The 24,486-nt window shown below is 39.0% G+C and overlaps 1 long non-coding RNA gene across 2 annotated transcripts; it reads right to left on the reverse strand.

Moving 5' to 3' along the window:
* Window positions 1-404: 404 nt before the first annotated feature.
* On the reverse strand, window positions 405-24,486 carry LOC309857971. 2 transcript variants are annotated; one of them, XR_014307995.1, is made up of 7 exons: window positions 24,157-24,486; window positions 17,780-17,948; window positions 15,905-16,025; window positions 12,443-12,562; window positions 12,105-12,188; window positions 1,939-1,980; window positions 405-776 (listed from the first exon to the last, which is right to left on the reverse strand). It is a non-coding gene; the product is annotated as an uncharacterized lncRNA (long non-coding RNA). The 2 variants fall into 2 exon arrangements; XR_014307996.1 differs by lacking the exon at window positions 17,780-17,948 and having other exon boundaries at window positions 487-776.

Here is a 24,486-nt window from a genome sequence, read left to right on the forward strand (position 1 = left end):
TATTAAGATTTTTCAATAAATAATGACTGATAGCTTTATTAAGTCTAACAATTATAGTACACAAATGCCAACCTAAGCAAATAGGGAAATTAAAAAGATTAGTAATAATCCATTCCCTACCCTCAATTATAGAGGGTTAGTTCAGTCATTTCATAATGCATAATCTGAGACCACTCACAAATTATGTTGGCCTTCACAAGCAGGTTTTACTTAGAGAAAATAAGGAAAAGTCAATAGGGAAAAAAATCTATGAAACTTAATAGTCATGATAATCAAAACTTTAACTGTTCAGAATGTAACACACAGACTGAATTACTATTTACAAAAGACTTAGAAGTTCAAGTTCCTTTTCCTATAATAACCAGGAAGAATGGATCCATAAGTCCTGTTAGCAGAACAATCTTCTGTATTTTTACATTTTGATAAAGTCACTATTGATGATATATTTTTGAAATTTAAATTTAAAAATTTAATTTAAAAAATTAAATTTAAAAAATTGATATATTTTTGAAATCCACTAAGAGGAGGAAGCAAAGCAATCATGAAATTTAGGATGAAGAATAACTTCATAAGAATGACTTGAAAAAAAAAAAGAGAATGACTTGAAACTTTTACTGTTTCATCAAAATCACAAGAAAAACAGAATATTTCTGATATAAATATACTAAATAAGAGAATATTTTTTAAACTTGCCTTAGTGTGCTGTTAATTGCTCCCAGTTTATTAGTTTGCTCACAGTCTTCTAATTCTTTGGTATTGTTTGCCACTTTTGAGTACTGAAAGGAAGTACATAGTAAGTTTAGTAATAACTATTAGCTTTCTCTCTATTTCAAGTTCCACTGGCAATCTGTCAGTGATGACACAGATACATCCTATTATCAAAACCTCTTACATATGTAAGAAATGGAAATCAAAATGAGTCACAAATTCCCACCAACAAAAGAAGACATTAAAAACAATTACCACTGGTATGCTGGTGATCATGTAAAATAAGAAAACCCTCTTGGGAAAGTAATTTGACAATATTTATCTAGAGCTATAAAAATGAATAAACCCTTGAACCAACAGTCTTACAACTGAAACCATATCCAGAGCAACACTAAAAAAAACACAAAAAACAAAAATAACGTACAACCACTTTAGAAAGTATTTGGTACTATCTCATCATGCTAAGATAGGCATAATCAATGGCCTAGCAACCTTACTTCTAAATATCTACCTAAATATCTACCTGTCTACTCTTACCTGTGTACACAATGAGACAAAGGATGAAAATGCTGATACATCACTGTTGATAATAGCAAAAAACTCCAAACAATTGAAATGCCCATCAGCAGAGGAAGAGCCAACCAATGAGATACTCATACAATGGAGTACTACACAACTATTAAAATTAACAAAGCTACATATATCAACAGAGACAAAATTTCCAAAAGCATAATGAAGAATAAAAAATAACTGAAAAAATATTTTTAAAATAAAATTTTTTTTTACGTTGAGCACTTTTAAAATTTTTTTTTATTTTTTATAAAATAAAAAAATTTTAATGCCATTTAAAATACTATGCCTCAAATACCTTGATAACTGTGTACCCTATACAATATAATCCTGAAGATGACAGGTTGACTAGTTGGAACACAAGACTAAAAATACATGCATGATAAAACACCTGTTGCACAGGGCATCTGATACTATAGTTATACTATGCTACTATAGTTCTTCTACAGAAGACAGAATTGATGTATCTCAAAAGAATCTATATAATTTAACTGTAAAATATTCAAGTTCTCTGCCTGTGGCAAGAATTAGAAAGGTGGGACTATGGAGCAAAATGTTCCCACTGCCAACTAATTCCAGAACAGTTCTCTTCTATCAAGCAGGAAATGGTAAGTTTCACAATGTAAAGCAAAAAATATTCAAGGAAGAAAAGTGACTCACATTATTAGAACTCCCAGCTTTAATTCCGACTGGAATTTTGCTCTTAAAAGAATAAGAAAAATTTAGGAAGTTATCTTCATTTTTTCTTGAGATTTCTTCACAAATTAGTAATGCCACTGCTCAAATACAGAGACTATTTTATTCTATGATGAAAAAAATGAACATTCATTCAAACTGTTTTCATACTATCTAATAAAAAAACAATTTATGGTCTTGTAAATCATAATTTAGCAAACTGAACGACATATACAAAATAACAGTGTCAAAATCAGCTAAAATATTTTTTAAAGATTTTATTTATTTATTTGGCAAAGAGAGAGCGATCACAAGGAGAGAGGCAGGCAGAGAGAGAGAGAGAGGGAGAAGAAAGCTCCCTGCTGAGCAGAGAGCCCGATGTGGGGCTCCATCCCCAGACCCTAAATTCATGACCTGATCCGAAGGCAGAGGCTTAACCCACTGAGCCAACCAGGCACCCCCAAATCAGCTATAATTTAAACTGTAATGCAGTATGGAATAGTTCACATAATTTTTAGGTTAAAAAAAAACTGACAAAAATCACTATTCCATAAACTTTCCTACCACAGAAAAAGAAGCTTTAAAATTTTTCAAAGTTCTTTGAAAAATCTTATTCTCAATCTTAATTTCTGCTCTAAACTGACATCTAAAGTATAGGCAGTTTAGGATTAATGCTGACAGAATCAGTTCCTTGGTGCACAGGATTCACCTTGGTTTACCAATCTAGATAATCAGGGTTTACTAATAGAAAATCCCTATGTCCAGCTTTCTTTTCTACAAAGCCAGTAATTAGTTTCAGGCTTTAATAAGCAAACCTAGAAATCATTATAACTGGTTCATCAGACACAATTTTAAACAAAAAATCGTATCTGAAAGCAGAAAATCACAGGTTGATCCTCTAATCAAACTAGGGGACTGATTTCCAGCATCGGATTCTATGGTATAGCAAAATACCTACTAAAATCTTTTCATGTGTCATGGTAAATTTTAGCTTAGGTAAATTTAACCAAATATTCAGAATAAATATCTTCCTGCCAGGTGGAAGAATATAAATAATGATTAGAGATATTTCCCTAATCAATAAAAAGATTAATAGATTAAAACATTACTTGTTGCCAGCATTTTATTATTTTAGTATTTGCTAGTACATCTAACAGAAGGCAGAAGAGAGAAGACTATAAAACTTAAGTCAAATCTAATAGCCACGAACCTGAATTTAAAATGTGGAAGGAATACTAACCAAAAGTGACTGCTGGCTACAGTGTGTCCTCTGACTAGTATAGTATAATATGCTAAAATCAAAACCTTTAGCAGCTTTTCTAAAGGTTTGATGCTAAATACAATAACTTGACTTATACAAATCTTAACAATAAACCTTTTAGACATACTGGGGTAGGCATCACAGATGATTGTTACGAATGACACATAACAATCACAGAAGAGAATTATTAGAAGTAATGAAAAATGTAAAACTAATAACTAAATCAAGAATAAAATAAACCAGCTGGGATTGAGGCTGGGAAGATAATGGGGTAGGAGGACCCTAGGCTCACCTCATCCTATGGATACAAATAGAAAACAAAAACTTCACACAAATAATCTAGAAAACAACCCAAAGACTGGCAGAACAAACTCTGCAACTAAAGGCAGAGAAGAGGCCACATCGAATTGGGTAGGAAGGGTAGAGATGTAGTGGGGAACGAAATAGGATTTGGCCATCTGCAGTCAAGAACTGGAGGTACAGGGAAGGGTGAGAAACAGACTATCCCACATGCATGGGGAAGACCAATCCCCATAACTTTTGGTTTTGAAAGCCAGAGGCTCCAAATTTCAGGAGTTCCTACAACCAGTGGGAGTTGAGCTTGGATTTTTAAAAATCAGCACCTCCACTCTGGGAGAGCTGAAAGGCATTAGGAAGCAGAGTTCCTGCCCTTAAAACAGACAGCGGGGTCGGGTGGGGGGGGAATAGGACAAACAGCCCAGGTAGCTACAACATAGAAGCAGCAATTTGAAAAACAACTAGGGCATATGGGACTTACTAATCTCAGAGCATGTCTTGAAAGGCAGGGATCACAGGGAGACCCCTCCAGGAACAAAGGAGGCAGGCACCATTTCCCTCACCTCCACATCCCCACTCACAGCATAAACACATAGGCACCTGTGGGAACCAGCACTATGCAAGGCTTTCTAGCTAAATTGGTTACACTGAGCTCCACCCACCCACACCTAGTAAAGTCCCCTTTTTGACACATTTGTGTCAGTTCTGGTTTTGGATCCCCTCCCATGGAAGACCAGTGTAAACATCATCAGTGCAGCTTATTCTGACCCACAGGGCCTCAGTGTGGGCAGCTGTGGACCTTGCAGAAGCTCAAGACACATCCTGTTGTAACTGGTACCCCACCCACACAGCCCTCCATCCATCAGTGCAGGAAACAGATCTCTCACAAACAGACCAGCACACACCTTGTTAAAATGTGCAGCCCTCCAGCGGGGGACCAAACACAGCTCACAACAAGCTAAGAGAGCCTCTTAGACAACTGGACTAAAGGAAAAGCTGGCCAGGACACAAGAGCAGAGCATATGCAACACACACAGGAGACAGTCCCTGATGTGCCAGGTCCCGGAGAATAGGGGACAACTCTAACACAGGGCACTACAGGACATCTTGTTCATAAGATTGTGAACTTCAAGAGGAGGATGCAGAGCTGACTTTGCTAACACACAGAAACAGACACAGAGAATCAGACAAAGTGAGATAAGGAATATGTCCCAAATGAAAGATCAGGACAAAACCACAGCAACGGATCGAAGTGAAATGGATATAAGTAGTATGGCTGATAGATAATTTTAAGTAATGATCATAAACATACTCACTGGGCTTGAGAAAAGAATGGAGAACATCAGTGAGACCCTTAACACAGAAATAAAAAGGAACACATCAGAGATGAAGAACACAATAAATGAAAATAAAAATACACAAAATGGAATAAATAGTAGGTTAGAGGAAACAGGCAAATGAATCAACAACCTGGAAGACAGAGTAAAGGAAAGTAATCAAGCTGAGCATGTGAGAGAGAAAAAAAGTTATACAAAATGAGAATAGACTTAGGGAACTCAGTGACTCCATTAAGTGTAATAACATTCAAATTACAGGAATCTTGGGAAAAGTAGAAAAAGAAGAGAACAGAAATTTAATTTGAAGAAATAATAGCTAAAACTTCCTGAATTTGGGGAAGGAAACAGATACTGAGATCCAGGAGGCAGAGATCCCCCAACAAAATCAACCCAAGGTGATCCACACCAAGACACATAGTAGTTAAAATGGCAAAAAGTAGTGATAAAGAAAAAAAAATTAAAGCAGCAAGAAAAAAGAAAACCGTTATATACAAGGGGAAAACCCATAGAGCTATCAGCTGATTTTTTTTTACCAGAAGATTTATAGGCCAGAAGAGAGTGGCATGATAGATTTCAAGTGCTGAAAAGAAAAATCTGCAGTTAAGGATACTCTATCCAGCAAGCCTATCATTCAGAATAGAAGGAAAGATAATGGGTTTCCCAGACAAACAAAAAGTAACGGAGTTTATGACTACTACCCCCGCCATACATTAAAGGGGACTCTTTGAATGTAAAGAAAAAACTGTAAGTAAGAGTAGGAAAAGTAGGAAACATAAAAGCAGTAAAAATAAGTATATCTGTAAATATCAGTCAAGAGATTCACAAAGGATATAAAATATGACACCATATGTCCAAAATGTTAAGCAGAAAGGAATAAAGAATGGGTTTAAACTTAAATGACCATCAACTTAGCACAGACTGCTATATGCAAATGATGTTATATACAAACCTAATGGTAACCACAATTCAAAAACCAGGAATAACAAATAACATGGAGGACATGGGGAGATGGAGAGGAGACAGGACTTGAGGGAAATTGGAAAGGGAGATGAACCATGAGAGACTATGGACTATCAAAAACAATTGGAGGGTTTTGAAGGGGTGGGAGGTGGGAGGTTGAGGGAGTCAGGTGGTGGGTATTATAGAGGGTACATATTGCATGGAGCACTGGGTGTGGTGCATAAACAATGAATTCTGTTACACTGAAAGAAATTAAGAAAAAAAAAAGCCAGCAATAGATATGCAATGGATAAAGAGAAAGGAATCCAAGTATATCACTAAGGAAAGCCAAAACACCACAAAAAAGAGCAAGAGAGAGATCAGAGAAAAACTACAAAACAATCACAAAGCAAATAACAACTTGGTAATAAATTTATATCTACCAATAACTACTTTGAATGTAAATGGACTAGACACTTCAATCCAAAGATATGGGGTGTCTATGAATTAAACAGTGGATAAAAAAAACAAAAGCCATCTAGAAGGCTGCCTACAAGAGACTCATCTCTGATGTAAAAACAACTGCTGACTGAAAGTAAGAGGATGAAGAAAGATTCGTCATCCAAATGGATGTCAAAAGAAAGCTGGAGTAGTAATACTTAAATCAAACAAAACAGACTTTAAAACAAAGACTGTAACAGGAGATAAAGAAGAACACTATATGATGATGAAGGGGAGACTCCAACAAGAAGATACACAATTATAAATATTTATGCACCCAACATGGGAGCACCCAAATACACAGTTAACAACATTAAAAAAAAAAAAAACCTAATCGATAGGAATGCAATAATAATAGAAGACTATAACACCCCTCTTACATCAATGGACAGATTGTCCAAACAGAAAATCAACAAGGAAACAATGGCTCCATTCACCAGATCAGATGGATTTAAAAGATATTTTCAGAGCATTCCATCCTAAGACAGCAGATACATATTCTCCACAAGTGCACACAGAACACTTTCCAGAACAGATCACAGATTAGCCCATAAAATAAGCCTGAACAAATTCAAGAAGATGGAAGTCATACCATGCATCTTTTCTGACCACACCACTATGAAAATGGAAGTCAACCACAGGAAAAAATCTGAAAAGAGCGCAAATTCATCAACATTAAATAACATGCTACTAAACAATGAATGAGTCATCAAAGACCTCAAAGAAATAAAAATTACATGGAAACAAATGAAAATGAAAACGCAATGGTCCAAACTCTTGCGGATGGAGCAAAAGCAGTTCTAAGAGGGAAGTTTAGGATCATACCAGCCTACCTCAGGAAGTAGGAAATATCTCAAACAACCTAAATTTACATATAAAGGAGCTACAAAAAGAATAACAAAACCCAAAACCAACAGAAGGAAGGAAATAATAAAGATTAGAGCACAAATAAATGATACAGAAAATTTTTTAAAACAAAATAGAAGAAATCTATGAAATCAGGAGCTAGTTCCTAGAAAAGATAAATAAAACTGACAAACCTCTAGCCAGGCTCATTAAAAAAAGGGGGTGGGGGGAGAGAAAGAGAGAGGAACCAAACAAAATTGCAAACGAGAGAGAGTAACAATGGACACCACAGAAATACAAGTAACTACAGGAGAATATTATGAAAAATTACATACTCCAAACCTGGACAACCTAGAGGAAATGGACAAATTCCTAGAAACATATGATGTATCAAAATAGCAACAGGAAGAAAGAACATTTAAACAGACTGATAACCAGCAATGAAATTGAATCAGTAATCAAAAAATTCCCAACATGGGGCGCCTAGGTGGCTCAGTGGGTTAAAGCCTCTGCCTTCAGCTCAGGTCATGATCCCAGGGTCCTGGAATCAAGCCCAGCATGGGGCTCTCATCTCAGCGGGGAGCCTGCTTCCCTCTCTCTCTCTGCCTGCCTCTCTGCCTACTTGTGATCTCTCTCTGTCAAATAAATAAACAAAATCTTTAAAAAAAAAATTCCCAACAAACAAAACTCCAGGACCAGATGGCTTCATAGGCAAATTCTATCAAACATTCCAAGAAAAGTTAATACCTATTCTTCTCAAAATATTTCAAAAAATGAAGAGGAAGGAAAATTTCCAAATTCATTCTCTGAGGCCAGTATCATCCTGATACTGAAGCCAGGTGAAGACACCATTAAAAAACAGAACTACAGGGGCACCTGGGTGGCTCAGGGGGTTTAACCTCTGCCTTCAGCTCAGGTCATGATCCCCTGGTCCTGGGATTGAGCCCTGCCTTCCACTCTCTGCTCAGCAGGGAGCCTGCTTCCCTGCAACCAACACCCACCCCCCCCTACTTATGATCTCTGTCAAATGTCAAATACATAAAATCTTTTTTAAAAACTACAAAAAATAACAAAGATTTTTTTAATTAAAAAAAAAAAACTACAGGCCAATAACTCTGATGAACATAGATGCAAAAATCCTCTACAAAATACTAGCAAACCAAGTCCAACAATCCTTTAAAAAAAAATCATTCACCCTGATCAACCTTTACTCCCAGGTTGCAAGGGTGGTTCAATATTTACAAATCAATCAGTGTGATACATCATATCAGTAAGAGAAAGGAAAAGAAGCTTCAGATTTTAACAGATACAGAAAAGGCATCCAATAAAATACAGCAACAATAACCCTCAACAAAGTAGGTTTAGAGGAAACATACCTCAACTATAATAAAGGCCTTATAGAGAAAATCCATTATACTCAATGTGGGAAAAACTGAGAGCATTTACCATGAAGTCAGAAAAAGGAAACGGATATCTACTCTAACCGTTTTATTCAGCTTAGTACTGGATGTCCTAGCCACAGCCATCAGACAACAAAAAGGAATAAAAGGCAACCCAACTGGTTAAGGAAGAAATCAAACTTTCACTATTTGCGGAGGACATGATATTCTGTGTAGAAAACCCTAAAGACTCCACCAAAAAAGTGCTACATCTAAAAATGAATCCAGTAAAGTTTCAGGACATAAAATCAATGTACAAAAATCTGCTGCATTTCTATACAGTAATAAGGAAGCAGCGGAAAGAGAGATTAAGAAAACAATCCCATTTACAACAGTCCCCAAAATAATAAAGCAGCTATGAATAAATTTAGCGAAGAGGTGAAAAGACCTGATTGTGAAAACTTAAAATATTGATGAAAGAAGCTGAAGATGACACAAAGAAATGGAAAGACAGTCCATGCTCATGGATTACGAGAACAAATATTGTTAAAATTTCTATACTACCCAAAGCAAGCTACACATTTAATGCAATCCCTATCAAAATACCAATAGCATTCTTCATAGAACTAGAAAAAATACATCCTAAACTTTGTATGGAACCACAAAAGACTCTGAAGAGCCAAAGCAATCTTGAAAAAGAAAATCAAGGGATTTCCAGATTTCAAATTATATTATCTGTAGTAATCAAAAAGGTATGGTCCTGGCACAAAAATAGACACTTAGGTCAACAGAACAGCATACAAAGCACAGAAATAAACCCATGATGTTACTGTCAATCTTTGACAAAGGAGGCAAGAATATTTAATGGGAATAAGTCTCTTCAACAAAGGGTAACTGCATGGCTGCATGCAGAAGAATGAAATGGGACTTCTTACACTGCACACAAAAACTCAAAATGGATTAGGGACCTAAATGTGAGACCTGACACCATAAAATTCCTAGAACAGAGCACAGGCAGTAATTTCTCTGATGTTGACCATAACAAGATCTTTCTAGGTATGTCTCCTGAGGCAAGTAAAAAAAAAGCAAAATAAGCACTTGTGATTACACTAAAATAAAAAACTTCTGCCCAGCAAAGGAAACCACCAATAAAACTAAAAGACAACCTAACTGACTGGTAGAAGATATTTGCAATGACATATCCAACTAAGGATTATTACCCAAATTATATAAAGAATTTATATAGCTCGGGGCGCCTGGGTGGCTCAGTGAGTTAAAGCCTCTGCCTTCAGCTCAGGTCATGATCCCAGGGTCCTGGGATCGAGCCCCGCATTGGGCTCTCTGCTCAGTAGGGAGCCTGCTTCCTCCTCTCTCCCTCTGCCTGCCTCTCTGCCTGCTTGGTATCTCTGCCTGTCAAATAAGTAAATAAAATCTTCAAAAAAAAAAAAAAGAATTTAATACAGCTCAACACCAAACAATATCCTAAATAATCCAATTAAAAAATTGGCAGAAGATACGAACAGACATTTCTCCAAAGACAATATCCAGATGGCCAACAGATACATGAAAAGATGCTCAACATCATGCATCATCAGGGAAATGCAAATCAAAAACAAACTGAACTATCACCTCACATCTGTTAGAATGACTAAACTCGAAAACTCAAGAAACAAGTGCTGGTGAAGATGTAGAGAAAAAGTAACACTCATTCACTGTTGGTGGGAATGCAAACTGGTGCAGTAACTATGGAAGATAACATATGGGTTCCTTGAAAAATTAAAAACAGAGCTACCCTTTGATCCAGCAATTATACTACTAGGTATTTACCCAAAGAATACAAAAACACTAATTCAAAGGGATATATCCACTCCTATTTTTTTTTTCTAAAGATCTTATTTATTTGACAGAGAGAGATCACAAGTAGGCAGAGAGGCAGGCAGAGAGAGAGAGAGAGGAGGAAGCATGCTCCCCACCAAGCAGAGAGCCTGATTCAGGACTCGATCTCAGGACCCTGAGATCATGACCTGAACTGTAGGCAGAGGCTTAACCCACTGAGCCATCTAGGCACCCTACACTCCTATGTTTATAGTAACATTATTTACAATAGACAACCCATGGAAACAGCTCAAGTGTTGATCAATAGATGAACAGATAAAGAAGATGTGGTGTATACACATACAATGGAATATTATTCAGCCATAAAAAAGAATGAAGTCCTGCCATTTGCAAAACATGGATGGGTTTAGAGAGTATAATGCTTAGGAAAACAAGCCAGTTAGAGAACAAGAATTACCACAGTATTTCACTCACCTGTGGAATTTAAGAAGCAAAACAAACACAAGAACAAAAAAGAGACAAACCAAAACAACAAACTCTTAACTCTATAGAGAATAAAGAGATGGATACCAGAGAGGATATAAGGAGGGGGCAATGGCTGAAACCGGGGAAGTGGATTGAGAGTGCACTTATCTTGATCAGCACTGAATAGTATATGGAACTACTGAAGCACCATTTTGTACACATGAGGTGAATGTACACTATAAAACACTTTTTTTTTTAGCTATATAGCACATTAGTAAGTCATTCAGCAATATATGACTAAGGTCTATGGATTAGACAATTGTATTATAAAAATGTTAATTTCCTGATTTTGTTAGTTACATTGTGGTTACATAAGAGAATAATCTTGTTTTTAAGGAAACACAAGTAATTAGCAGTATTGTATCCCCTTGTTGGTAATTTACACCCAAATAGTTCAGAAAATAATATATACAAAGAGTAATAAAGCAAATGTGATAAAAATTCAGAGAATCTGAATAAAAATAAATGAGGACTGTTGGTATTATTCTCCCAATTTTTCTGTAGGTCTGAAATTATTTCAGATGAAAAAATTAAAAAAAATTATTCTTAAAGGAAAATGAAGAGGATTTTTTAAATTGTCCCTTTACAAAGGACATTGGTTAAGGTTTTTTCCCCATTTTTAATGATAACAAACTAGATTAATTGATTAGGTAAGAAAAGTAAAAAGTGAAATGAAAACACAGCTTATAATGAACTATTGTTTAAGAAGAATTAACTATGGTATATGTCTAAAACAAAAGTCTAAAATATAAGTATAGCTGCTTTTTTTTTAATGTAACAAAACCACCAAGTGAAGACCTCATACCAAGCCTGAAATTCCTCTGCTTTACAAAGCACTCTAATTCCAACTCTAAATGTAAAAGTTAAGGTCCACTAACATCACTCTTCTTATGAAATAAAAAGCATATTCAACAAAGCATGAAATAAGAGTTAGCCAATTGTAGATCCAGTCCTAGAACAGGCTGCCCAGGCTTCCACCTGGCTTAGAACCATACTATACTTCCACAACCAATCAATACTACTGGGTACAAGAGCTTTTTCAAACCCGTTTTGGTGACAAGTATAAAATAAACCTTCAAGAATGTGGTTAAAAAGAGAGAGGTGACAGCATATGAATTTGAGGACAAGTCTAAATCCATTAACAGTGGCCTAAAATATAAATTCATGCTTATCTAAGAGCCCAAGAGGAAGCAATGTTTTCCTTATTATTATTTTTTTAATTTATTTTACCTCTGGACCGGGCTCCACATGGCAGTCTTTTATTGAACAATGGCCATCTTCTGCCCAGAAAGGACATGGTCGCTTCAGATTGACCTTGAGAGAAAGATTGGATAAATGTTAGCACACATATGGCACAATTCTTCAACACTCTCTAGGTGTCCCTGTGCTGCACACCACTGATGTGGTGGTGGGAAGAAGAAAAAGTCCTACCCTGTGGCATCTATAGGGTTCAAAATTTGAAACTGCAGTTTTTCAGACACCCAGTTGTAATATTAATTTTAAAAAAATAACTGTTATTAGTCCTCTGACACTTCAAAAAAGAAATAAAGTCCAAGTACACTGCTCACCTGCAGACCCTGGGCAGCATTTTACTCTGATGTCTGTCAGCACCTTACCCGTTAGGGTTCTCCCGAGCGCCCACCCGCATCAGTGTGCACTGAGCACCCACTGTCTGCACTGTGTAGGGTCTAGGGCAAAGAAGATATATAAAAAAGTACTTTACCCACCTGGAGTCTACTGGAGGGAATAGAAATTATACATGTCTGTTTAATTACAAATTGTAGTAAGTGCTACAAAGAACATCCAGAGTTTCGTGATGGAAAATAATGGGGCTGGCAGACAGTGACCTTCTTGACTGCTCAGTGTAACTGGGGATTTTGTTTGTTATATCTTATTGTTTACATTTAGGAAGATATGGGATTTTGTATATTAAGTTTATAGTCTGCTATCTTAATGCATTTTTTTATCATTTTTGTTCATTATTTAAGTTTTCTAGTATTATTTTGTCATTTATAAATGGAGATAGTTTTACTTATTCTTCAAAAATGTTTATGCCTCTAGTTGCTCTCTCTTGTTTGGTATGCTAATTAATATTTCCAGCAGTAAAGAACAGTGGGTACCCTGGGTCCCTCACCTAAGTGAGAATTCCTCGACTATTTCCCAACAAGCAAGATGGTGGCAATGCTAATGTGAGGATTAAAATGATCATGTTAAGGAAGTATCCATCATTCCTATTAAATTTTTTAAAAATCAGGAATGTGTGTTGAACTGTGTTGAGGATCTAAAAGCCTTGTTCCTGCATTCTTAGAATAAGATTAACTTGGTCAGGATATATTTTTCTGTAATATGCTCAAAACTCCACATCATCTTTGATTTCACTTCTACTCTCACAGAATACATTCACCCCATCAGGTAAGTCTGTTGGTGTTACCTCTTATGTACGATCTTCGTTTGCTTACTTTTCACCTCTTCCAACTCTACTGCCCTATTCCAACTCTACTTTTCATCTGGTCTCATGCAAAAACCTACATGGTTTCTCTATTTCCTATTTCACACCCTGAGAGTCTGTTTTGCACAAATCCCCCCAAAAGCTTATTACACTTACACTAAAATTCAACATCCTTACATAAGATTTTCTCATCTGGCTCTTACTTTCCAACTCTCCATATCTCACTCACCTTGCTCCAGCCAGGCTGAACTTATTCCTCAAACACGCTCAACCTTTATGCCTGCACTCAAGACGTTTATACCTGTAGCTCTACTCTCCTTCCCTGGAATGTTCTCTCTCCACATCTTGTCACAGCTTTCACGTTATGTAGGTCTTTACTCAAATGGCACAGCACGGATACCTTCCTTTCCTGATCATCTTCTTTAAAAGTAAAGCTACCTAACTTCCCCACCCCATTAATTTATTCTGTCTCCTACTTTATTCTTCTCCATAGCATTAACCTTAGTAAGCATATGACATTAAATTTCACTGTTTATTGTTTGCCTTCCTAATCTGGATAAAGCTTCATGAAGTCAGAGTCTTTGTGTTATTCACTATTGTATCCACAGCACTTAGAATAGCACCTACCTGCCTGGGTCGCTCAGTCAGCTGAGCATCTGCCTTCAGCTTAGGTCATGATCCCAGGGTCCTGGGATCAAGCTCTGTGTCAGGCTCCCTGCTCAGCGGGGAACCTGCTTCTCCCTCTGCCTGCCACTTCTCCTGCTTGTGCTTTTTTTCTCTCTGACATACAAACAAAATCTTTAAAAATAATAATAATAAAAATAGGAAAACTCTTTAAAAAAGAGTGCCTGTTGGGCACCTGGGTGGCTCAGTTGGTTGATCAACTGCCTTCAGCTCAGGTCACGGTCCTAGAGTCCCGGGATCAAGTCCCGCATCGGGCTCCCAGCTCCATGGGGAGTCTGCTTCTCCCTCTGACTTTCTCGCCTCTCATGTTCTCTCTCACTGTCTCTCTCTGAAATAAATAAATAAAATCTTAAAAAAAAAAAAGAACGCCTACTGCTAAGTAGTTATTCAATAAATATTTGGTGAATAAAGAAATGGAATAGATAGTATAAGAAACTATAAATACCAACTCAGCAGCCAACTGAGCAGTTGACAGGGGTAAACTGGCTTCCACCTAGATATCCTTGCTCAATCATAAGTATGTTTGCACATGTTTAAAATTAACCTATTCTCTTTGCTTTCTTTTTCTGCCACTAGTGTATGAAAAGTATACTGATGGTGGTTAAATGTCCTTTTTGTTTAATTTGTAGGTTGGCAGAACTAGAGAAAGGAATAATCATCATCAGAATATCCTTGACTTGGAGACAAATGCATTAACTAGATCACTGCATTACCCTCCCTTGGGAAGTAAGTGGATATTTCCATTACATATGGAATAATTTCATCACATTGATTAGAATGTTTTCTTAAAACACTGTTATGTTTGCCTATCCAACTTCCATTTTTCCTCCTCCTGTAAACCCTAACATTCTGTTGAGAAACAATCACTCCCCCTTATATTTATGTAAAATAGGATTGTTAACCAAAGTATCTTTCCCTCTTTTGGTCATTTAGAAACCTGTGTAGGTGTTTTTCCAGAAATTAGGGAGGAATTTCTTCCAGAAATTTGATATAGAGTGTTGCAAAAACAAGGGAAATGGCTATTGCATTTCTTGCTAGGCACACGACATAATAAAATTTTTTGTCACCTTCAAAAAAAGAAGGGCAATGACTAAGTGCCAAAATTTTGGTGGTGACATAAAAATAATGGCTATTAGTTCCTGTTCTAATTTCTTTTTTTATCCTCAGAAATATTTAAAGACTAAGATAGCTATATAGAATCAGGATAAAAAAGAAAATCATGCTCAATTTTTAAAATAAACTAAAAATGAGTATCAAAGAAATTATAAACCCAATCGAATACTGTTAGATTTTAAAATACTGTTCTTCAATTTAAAATACTGCTTTTGAATATTGCTTATTGTTGCTACCTTTAAACTAGCATTGGTTATTCTGTAAAGGTCTAGAGCAGAGCGCTCAATTTAAGAATCAGTTCCTCAGTATTACTACGAAGGCTGTTCTGTTTGTGCCCTTAGTCTGGTTCAGCAGCCCTTCCAGTGAGCTCCCCAGGAACCATGTGCTGCTGTGGTACTTACACTGAGAAAAGCACTAACACAGGACAGGGCCCAGCAGCACAACACACAGCCTGGGAGGGGTCTAGATGGCGGAGCCTCAATTACAGTGAAAGCTGACAGATAAGTAAGTCTGTGGCACTTTCAGCTTCTGTGGAAGTAGTCTCTGTCCCCAAACTGAAAGATGAGGGATTTCCCAAACACAGGAAGAGGGTTCAGGTTCTCAGTGTTCAAAAAGACAATCAGGTTTTACTACATACTTAATATATCCCAGTGATTAAAAAAAAAAAAAAACACAGAGCGTTCTGAGAAGTCAAAATGGGTTTTCAAAAGGGTCATAAAAGTCACATCTGTAGAGAGCTATGTAAAAATTTTGCTCCTAAAGGAATAAAAAATTATAACTCTACCTTGTAATAAGGGAAGTAATCTCACTCTTGCAATTTTTTTTATTTGGGGGAAGATTTTGAAAGTGTTAAAGTTATTGATGCTATCGATGTCGCACAGGCAATCATCCAGGACTCCGGTTACCTGGGGGTGGGGAATATATACATATAAAATTAAAAATATGTAAATTATAGATATTTCAACCTTAGCAAATCTGTACTATTGTATAAAAAGATAGTTTATTCATTTGAGCTAATTAGTCTTTGTTAAGATATGTAACATTAAAGGGGTGCCTTGGTGGCTCAGTTGGTTGAGTCGATTAAGTTGTTTTAAGTCGGTTAAGCCTCTGCCTTCAGCTCTGGTAGAGATCCCAAGGTCCTGGGATCAAGTCCTGCTCAATAGGGAGCCTGTTTTTCCCTCTCCCTCTGCCACTCACCCATTCATTCCTTTCCTCTCTCAAATAAAATTCTTTAAAAAAAGATACATAACATTAAAAGAATCATTTACTTTTTATATGGCCAATTAGGTAAAGAACAACGGAAGGATTAAATAGATATACCTATTCTGAAGAACTAAGCATTAGTGGCTAGAGAAATATATTGAATGTTCCTCCCTTCCCCAAACATACATAAAATCCAAATGTACTAGGAATGCTAAAGCATTTCTTCCAAGACTAACCTAAAAGTCACAGACTATAATAATACTGCTGTAGTAACCCCATCTTATTTTTCTACTGCCATTTATGGAACAGTTATGTGATAGGCACAGTGCTAAGAACATTACATGTTATCTCATTTATTCTTTAAATATTCTATGAAATAGGTATTATTATCCTCATTTTACACATAAGAAAATGAAGGCTTAGCAAAGTTAAAATAATTTTTCCAAAGTAAAAATGAGACTTAGTCCCAAATAATCACACTTAAAAATACATGCTTTATCTACTACTCAAAGTATACATTAACTGAATAGAAAATGATATTTACAAAATGAGTTCAGAATCCAAAATTTCCGTAAAACATTCTTCAGCTAAATTTAAAAATGGGACTCACGGACATCCACATATCAGATGAATCTTCAGGGAATCAGGTTGAGTGAAAAAAAGCCAACCTCAAAATGTTACTTATTATGTGATTCCATTTATACAACATTTTTTAAAGATTTTATTTATTTGACAGAGATAACAAGTAGGCAGAGAGGCAAAGAGAAAGAGAGAGAGGAGGAAGCAGGCTCCTCGCTGAGAAGAGAGCCCGATACCAGGACCCTGAGATCATGACCTGAGCCGAAGGCAGAAGCTTAATCCACTGAGCCTCCGAGGCACCCCTACAACATTTTTCAAATGGAGAAAAGTTTGTTGGTTACCAGGGCTTAAGGACTGGAGTAGGGAGAGGAACTGGAGTCAGGGAGAAGGGTAGAAAGGAGGGAGAGTGGTTATAAAAGGGCAAGAAGAGAGGTGCCTGAGTGGCACAGTCGGTTGAGCTGTTGACTCTTGGTTTCAGCTCAGGTCACAATCTCAGGGTCATGAGACTGAGACTCGCAATGGGTACATGCTCAGTGGGCAGTCTGCTTGAGATTCTCTCTCTCACTCCTCTGCCCCTCTCCAATCCTTCTCTAAAAAAATTAAATCATTTTTAAAAGGGCAAGAGGAAGGATCCTTGTGATGAAATCGTTCGGTATCTTGACTACGGTGGTGCACACGTAAAAGTGGACAGAAAATGTACAGATGCAAGGGAGACTAGGAGGGATCTGAGTAAGATCAGTGGGTGCGTCAGTGTCAATGTCCTGGTGATAATACCGCACTGTATGTTTGCCAAATGGTACCAGTGGGTTAAACTAGATACAGTGTAGGTGGCATTTCTTTGTATTATTTCTTACAACTGCAGGGAACCTGCACTTACCTCGATTAAAATTTTTATAAAAAGGGGGGGTACCCACGTGGTTAAAGATCATTTGTATGATCCATTGGCGGAATCTATGCACAGATGATCAGAAAATGGAAACCAGAGATTCCCAGTTGTTTCTTTCTCATGTTTTCCCTCTAGCAATGCAAATGTGTCCCCAAACTCCCTACAACACAAAGAGTCAGAGGTATATTATCTTTAAAGAGCAAAGGATCATTCACACAATTTTGGCTCTAGAATTCCAGATGCTTTACTATCCTAGTTACTAAGATCCTGTCACTAACTATTGAATTTTATTCCATTTCTCTAGCTTACTATTTGTAAAACTTCAAATTCTAAGTAATTGTGGAGAGTGGGGGGGGGGGGTAGAAATACCAACTGACAACGTTCTAGGTTTAAAAAATACTTTATCCAGTGACTGCTCTTTCTTACAAATATTTCTTAAATTGTTCCTTTTTAGTAAACCACCATATTTTTAAAAAAATATTTTCATTGTGGTAGAGGCTGGGGTAAGTTATACAAAATTATCACATACTTATTTCTAACTCTTAAATACTAAGACAAAAGCCTGCATATCACCAAATTTTTAAAAACAGAAATAGAGAGGTGCCTGGGTGCCTCTAGGCTGAGCATCTGACTCTTGGTTTCACCTCAGGTCATGATCTCAGGGTACTGGGATGGAGCCTCAGGCTGTCCCTGCAGGCTCCCTGATCAGCAGGGAACCTGCTTCTCCAGCTCTCCCCACCCTCCACCCCTTCTCTTTCTAAAATAAATAATCTTAAAAAAAATAGAAATAGAATATGGCTATTATCTTTTAAGTCCCTTTCTAATTATAGCCATCTCCCTCCCCCTGGAGGTAGAATAACCTATTTTTGTTAATTACCTTTCCTTGCAATTTCATCACATATGATACATCCCTAAACAATATAGAGGGTTCTTTTTGTTTTTGAACTTTAATATTAATGACATGTTTCTTTTGCTAATATTTTGCCAGCTACCCACCATAATGAGTTTTATGGTCATTCATTTTCCCTGCTGAAAATGTTGTATTATATGAAAATATCAAAGTGTATTTATTCTATTGTTGACCTGTAAGGTCGGCAGAATAATGGCCCCCAAGATATCCATGCCATAATTCCAGAAGCCAGTGAATATGTTACAGTACATGGCAAAAGTGACTCTGCATATGTGATTAAGATCTTGAGATGGTAGTTAATACTGGATTATTTAAGCAAATTCAGTAATAAGATCCTTGTAAGAGGAAGACAGTGTCAGAGTCAGACTGGAAGGTGCTACATTACTGGCTTTTAAGACAATGGAAAAGGACACAGGCCAGGAACACAGCAGCCTCTAAAAGCCTGGAAAACAGAAGGAATGATGATTCTCCCCTAGAGCCTCCAGGAGAAATGCAGCTTTGTTGATACCTTTATTTTATCCCTGTAAGACCCATTTTCAGACTTCTGGCCTACAGCATTACATGATCATAAATTTGTATTATTTTAAGCCACTAAATTTGTGGTAATTTGTTAAAGCAGCAACAGGAATCTAATGCAATCCATATTTAGGTTGTTCCCAGATTAAGTTAAAGAACAATGCTACACAAACACCTTTTTCTTTATCTCCCTATATATATTTATAAGAGTTTCTCCAACTTATATGCTTACAAGTGAAATTACTATAGCTCATTTCCAAAATAGGTATACCACTTCACAATCCTACCAACAGCAGATAGAAGTTACTGCTAAATCATATATTTGCCATTATTTTATTTTATTTTATTTTATTTTTTTAAAGATTTTATTTATTTATTTGACAGAGAGAGATCACAAGTAGGGAGAGAGGCAGGCAGAGAGAGAGGAGGAAGCAGGCTCCCTGCTGAGCAGAGAGCCCGATGCGGGACTCGATCCCAGGACCCTGAGATCATGACCTGAGCCGAAGGCAGCGGCTTAACCCACTGAGCCACCCAGGCGCCCGCCATTATTTTATTTTTTTAAAAAGATTTTATTTGGGGCACCTGGGTGGCTCAGTGGGCTAAGCCTATGCCTTTGGCTCAGGTCATGATCTCAGGGTCCTGGGATCTGAGCCCCACAGCCCTCCGGGTCTCTGCTCAGCAGGGAGGCTGCTTCCCCCTCTCTCCCTCTGCCTCTCTGCCTACTTGTGATCTCTGTCAAATAAATAAAATCTTCAAAAAAACGATTTTATTTATTATTTGACAGAGAGATAGAGAGCACAAGAAGACAGAGTGGCAGGCAGAGGGATAGGGAGAAGCAGGCTCTCTGCTGAGCAGGGAGCCTGATGTGGGGCTTGATCCCAGGACCACAGGATCAAGACCTGAGCTGAAGGCAGCTGCTTAACCAACTGAGCCACCCAGGCACCACAATTATTTGATATTTAAAAAAAAATTTTCCAATATAGTAAGCAGGAAAGAGTATCTGATTTTTGTACTGATGAAATATAATGTTTTATGTTCCATAAGACATGTGTATTTCTTGTGTGAAATACCTGTTTTTCATTTTTCTACTAGGTTGCCTTTTTCATGTTAACATGCAGGAATCAATACTTTTTCCCTATTCTGGTACATTCTTCTGGAACTCCAACCTGACATATTATATTAGACTGTATCTCTTAAGCTCTCTTTAAAATTTACTAACCAATTATCTCTCTGAGCTTCCTTCTGAATAATTCATGCTTTTATTTTCCATTCATTCATTCATTCATTCATTCAAAATATTTGAGAATCTACCTCACATAAGCCTTGCACTGTTGTTCTACCTGCTAGGAGTGCAAAAAGAGAAGAAAGAAAGGAAGAAAAAAAAACAGGCAAAAATCTCTGCTCTCCATGAGTTTACATGCTCATAGGAAATGGGGGGGGGGGTGAGCCACATACAGAGTCTGTCAAATGGTAATAAAGTAACAGGGAAACCAGGGAATAGGAATTGAAGGACTGAGTTGCTACTATTTTCAAAAGGAGAGTTACAAAAGGTCTCAGTCAAATTTTGGCAATGCTTGAAGAGGGAAAAAGAACAAGCCACACAATTTGGGAGAGTGGGAAAAGCATTCCAGGCATTGGGAACACAAACTATAAATGCCCCGAGGCAGTCAACTTGCCCAATGTTTCTGAGGAAAAATAAGGGGGACTATGTAGTAGATGAAAGGAGAAATAGGAGACCATTATAAGACTTTGGCTTTACTGGTACCCGGGGTTTTCTCACACCAACCAAGTCTCCAACTCTCCAACACCAAGTGAGTGCCCAAATCAGTTTTGATACCACCTGGAGTCAGAGCAGACCTCACAGAATTAAGGGCTCAGACACACAGACTGTCCCCACCTTAGATATCAGCCCCAAGTTCCAAGCCACCCGTACTTCTGACTGACCAGCTATAAATCGGGGTTCCCATGACTCTCTTCTCGGGTTCAGTAATTTGCAATGGCTCACAGGACCAAGGAAATGCTTATGTTTACTGTAAAGGATACAACTCAGGAAGTACCAAATAGAATAGATAGGGGCATAGGGCAAAGGTATTAGGAGGTGCAAGTACAGACCTTCTCTGCCTCCAACGCACCCTCCCAGCAAGGGTCTATGCGCTCACCTGGAAATGTGTCAAAATTGTTTTAAGAGCTTTTACAGTGCTCCATCTCTAGCACCCCTATCCCCATCCTAGGGGTCATGGGTGGGGCCCAAAGAGGAGAAACAAGCAAAAGATACCAGAAAGACTAGCTAGAAAGACAAGACAAAATCAGAAAGGGACAGCATCCTGGAAGCCCAGAGAAAAGATGTATTTCAAGGAGAGTAAGTAATGAACCATGGGGAAAAAACTGCTGTCTATAGGTAAAGCTAAGGTTTAAAAACTCACTATTGGCTTTAACAAGAAAGACACTACGGACTTTGCCAAGAGCAGTTTCCGAGGAGCTGGAGTAGGTTGAAGAGAGAACCAGCATGGAAGGAGTAAGGATAATTCCTTTGATGAGTTTTTTTGATAGAGAACAGAAAAATGGAGCAGAGCCAGGAGAGTTGGGCAGGTTGAGAGGGAACTGTAAACTAGAATTAACACCATGTTTTAGAATGCCAGTATCAGTCCATCAGAGAAGGAAAAACTAATAATCCAGGAGAGAAAGGGAAGAGTTGTTCAGCCATGTGCTTGAAAGAGGGAATGGGACCTAAAGCAGATGAGGCAGGGATTGACCTTTGATAAGAGTTTACAGTTCAAAGAAAAAAAGAGTTTACAGTTCATCTATGATAATCCATTGGAAGTCATGACCTGTGGATTCAAAAACTAATAGGTAAACACATATGGATTACACGGATTACTCCAATTTTGTTAGTGAAATTCGAAGATAAGAAAAGGATAAGTGTTGCAGGATTAAGTAGAAAAAGACATAAAATGGTAGCATGATTAGGTAATCCTTTCTTCTGCTGGACATAATCAGCTATCTAATCCACCCATTGAGTTTTTAATTTCAGCTCTAGAAATCACAGGTCTTTTTCCATAGTCTATATTTCTAATACCTCATTCATGGTGACTAGTGTTTGGTGATTTTGCCTATTAGCTGCTTATTCTCCTTGACACTGTATCTTCAAGAATTCGTTACGGCCTGGGTTGAAAATAAATTCTTCCAGAGGAAATGAATATTTGCTTTTACCAGTAAACCAGCCCCACTTCTAGGAGACAGATCCAATAAAATGAGATAATAAATACTGAAACACGTTGGAGATTAAATACTATCTATAATATGCTCCAATACTGTATTAGAAAATACCACTGGAAACAAAAACCAAACATATCCACTTTTGAGGACTGTTTCACAAAATGTTCCTTTGAATATGCACAAATCTTTAATTTTTGAACTATATGTATTTATTTGGACATGATAAAATGATATGTATTCATTTGGATATAATAAAAGTAAACGTGCAATTATAAAACAGTAACACATGTAATTAGTAGATGACAAAAACCTTAAGTGAAGTTTCCAGATTGATGACAAAGTATACAATTCACATAGGCTATAAAAAGAAAAAAATGAGGAGTCTCCTTTAAGAAAAATATCTAAATGTATACCCCAAAACTATCACCACTAGAAGATAATTTTACTAAAGACAATTTGGAAAATTTACTTTTTAGAAGATTTCCAGATTTCCATTAGTTCAGTGTTTCCTAAGTGGGGCTCACAAGGTAGTTCAGAGGATAACTGCGTTGCAGTTACTTACAAACAAGGCCTGTTTAAACTTGCTGATCGCTGGGTCCCATCCAGAGCCACTAAATCAGCACAGGTGGCAACGGGGCCAGAGAATCTGCATTTTTTTTTAATTTATTTTTTATTTTCAGCATAACAGTAGAGAATCTGCATTTTTAACACGCTCACCAATAACGAACCCGGAAGTCTGCCCCTTAGATTTTTACCAAATCATTCATTTAAAAAATCCCCACACAAATATGATGTTCGTGCTTTCTGGGATTTAGTGCACGCACCATAACGCCAGGAGGAAAGTGTGAGAACAAAGTCCGAAAAGCATGATTACACGGTTGCACGCACGGCTTCAGCCGTCCTCACCTGGGAGCACCAACCGCTTCAAATGCGCATCTCCGCTCGCCCTGGAGCCACCGAGACACCTGTCCTCCCAGCGGCTCCGCCGCCTCGCAGCACAACCGGGCACAGCCACACCTGCTGCTGCAGGAAAGCAGCGAACGGGGCTCTCAGGGCAAAGGCTCTGGCTTTCCACACCCTCGACCTCCAGCGCACTCTGTCCTGCAGGTGTCACAGGGCGCCCCCCGGGCTGTCCCACTCTCCCCACGTCACCCGTCACCGACCGGCGGTGTCCGCGAGCTTTCCCCTCGGGCCCCCCGGACCCCGCGGACCGGCTCAGCCGGCGAGAACTCCCCCGAGAACGAGGGACGGCAGAGCCGGGGCGCAGCAGGGGGCTCTCCAGCCCGAGAGCTCCAGGACTCGGGGTCTGGCATCCCTCCCCGCCCGCGGCACTCCTGAGGGACGCGGGGGAGCCCCCGGTGAGGGGCGGGCTTCCCCGTCCGCGCGTCCCTCCCCACACAGCGGACGGCGTCCCCACTCCCGCCCGGGCTCCAGCACACGCCCCGCCGCCCCACACTCCAGAAGGAAAAGCGGAAACGCCTCCGGGAACCGTCACCGCCGCCCTCATCCTGCCGCCGCCTCCACGAGAGTCGCCGCCCCGCACTCACGGCGCGCATCTCGCATGTGCCCCGGGACGCGGCGGTTCGGGTCACGGCCCCCCGCCCGCGCGGTCTCCAAAGCCCCTGCGGGTCCGGCCTGGCCCTGCCCGCACCCCCGCCGCGGGCCGCTCGCCGCCAGCGCCTGCGTCCGGCCCCGCCCCCTCCCCCACCGCCGGCCCTCGGCTCACCTGGGCCTCGACGACGCCCGGGAGGAAGCTCAGGGTGACCAGCAGCTGCACTGCGGCCGCCCCCCGCCCGACACCGGCCCGCCGGGGCCCCTGGCTCATGCTGACCTCTCCCCACAACGCGACCTGCCGGGCCCCTCGGGGCCGGGGAACGGCGGGCGGTCCGAGGGACGACCCAAGGCGACGGCTCCCGGCGGCTGCGAGACTCCAGGGTCAGAGGTCCGCGCTTTGCAGACGCAGGGGATGCCCTCCCCTGCTCCCGGCAGGTGCAAGTGAGGCGGGAGAGCCGGGCGCTTCCACTTCATCTCCCAGGCTGCCCCGCCCCCGGCTTCC

The sequence above is a fragment of the Mustela nivalis genome (assembly GCF_964662115.1).
Source record: "Mustela nivalis genome assembly, contig: HAP1_SCAFFOLD_1617, whole genome shotgun sequence".
Lineage (NCBI taxonomy): Eukaryota > Metazoa > Chordata > Mammalia > Carnivora > Mustelidae > Mustela > Mustela nivalis.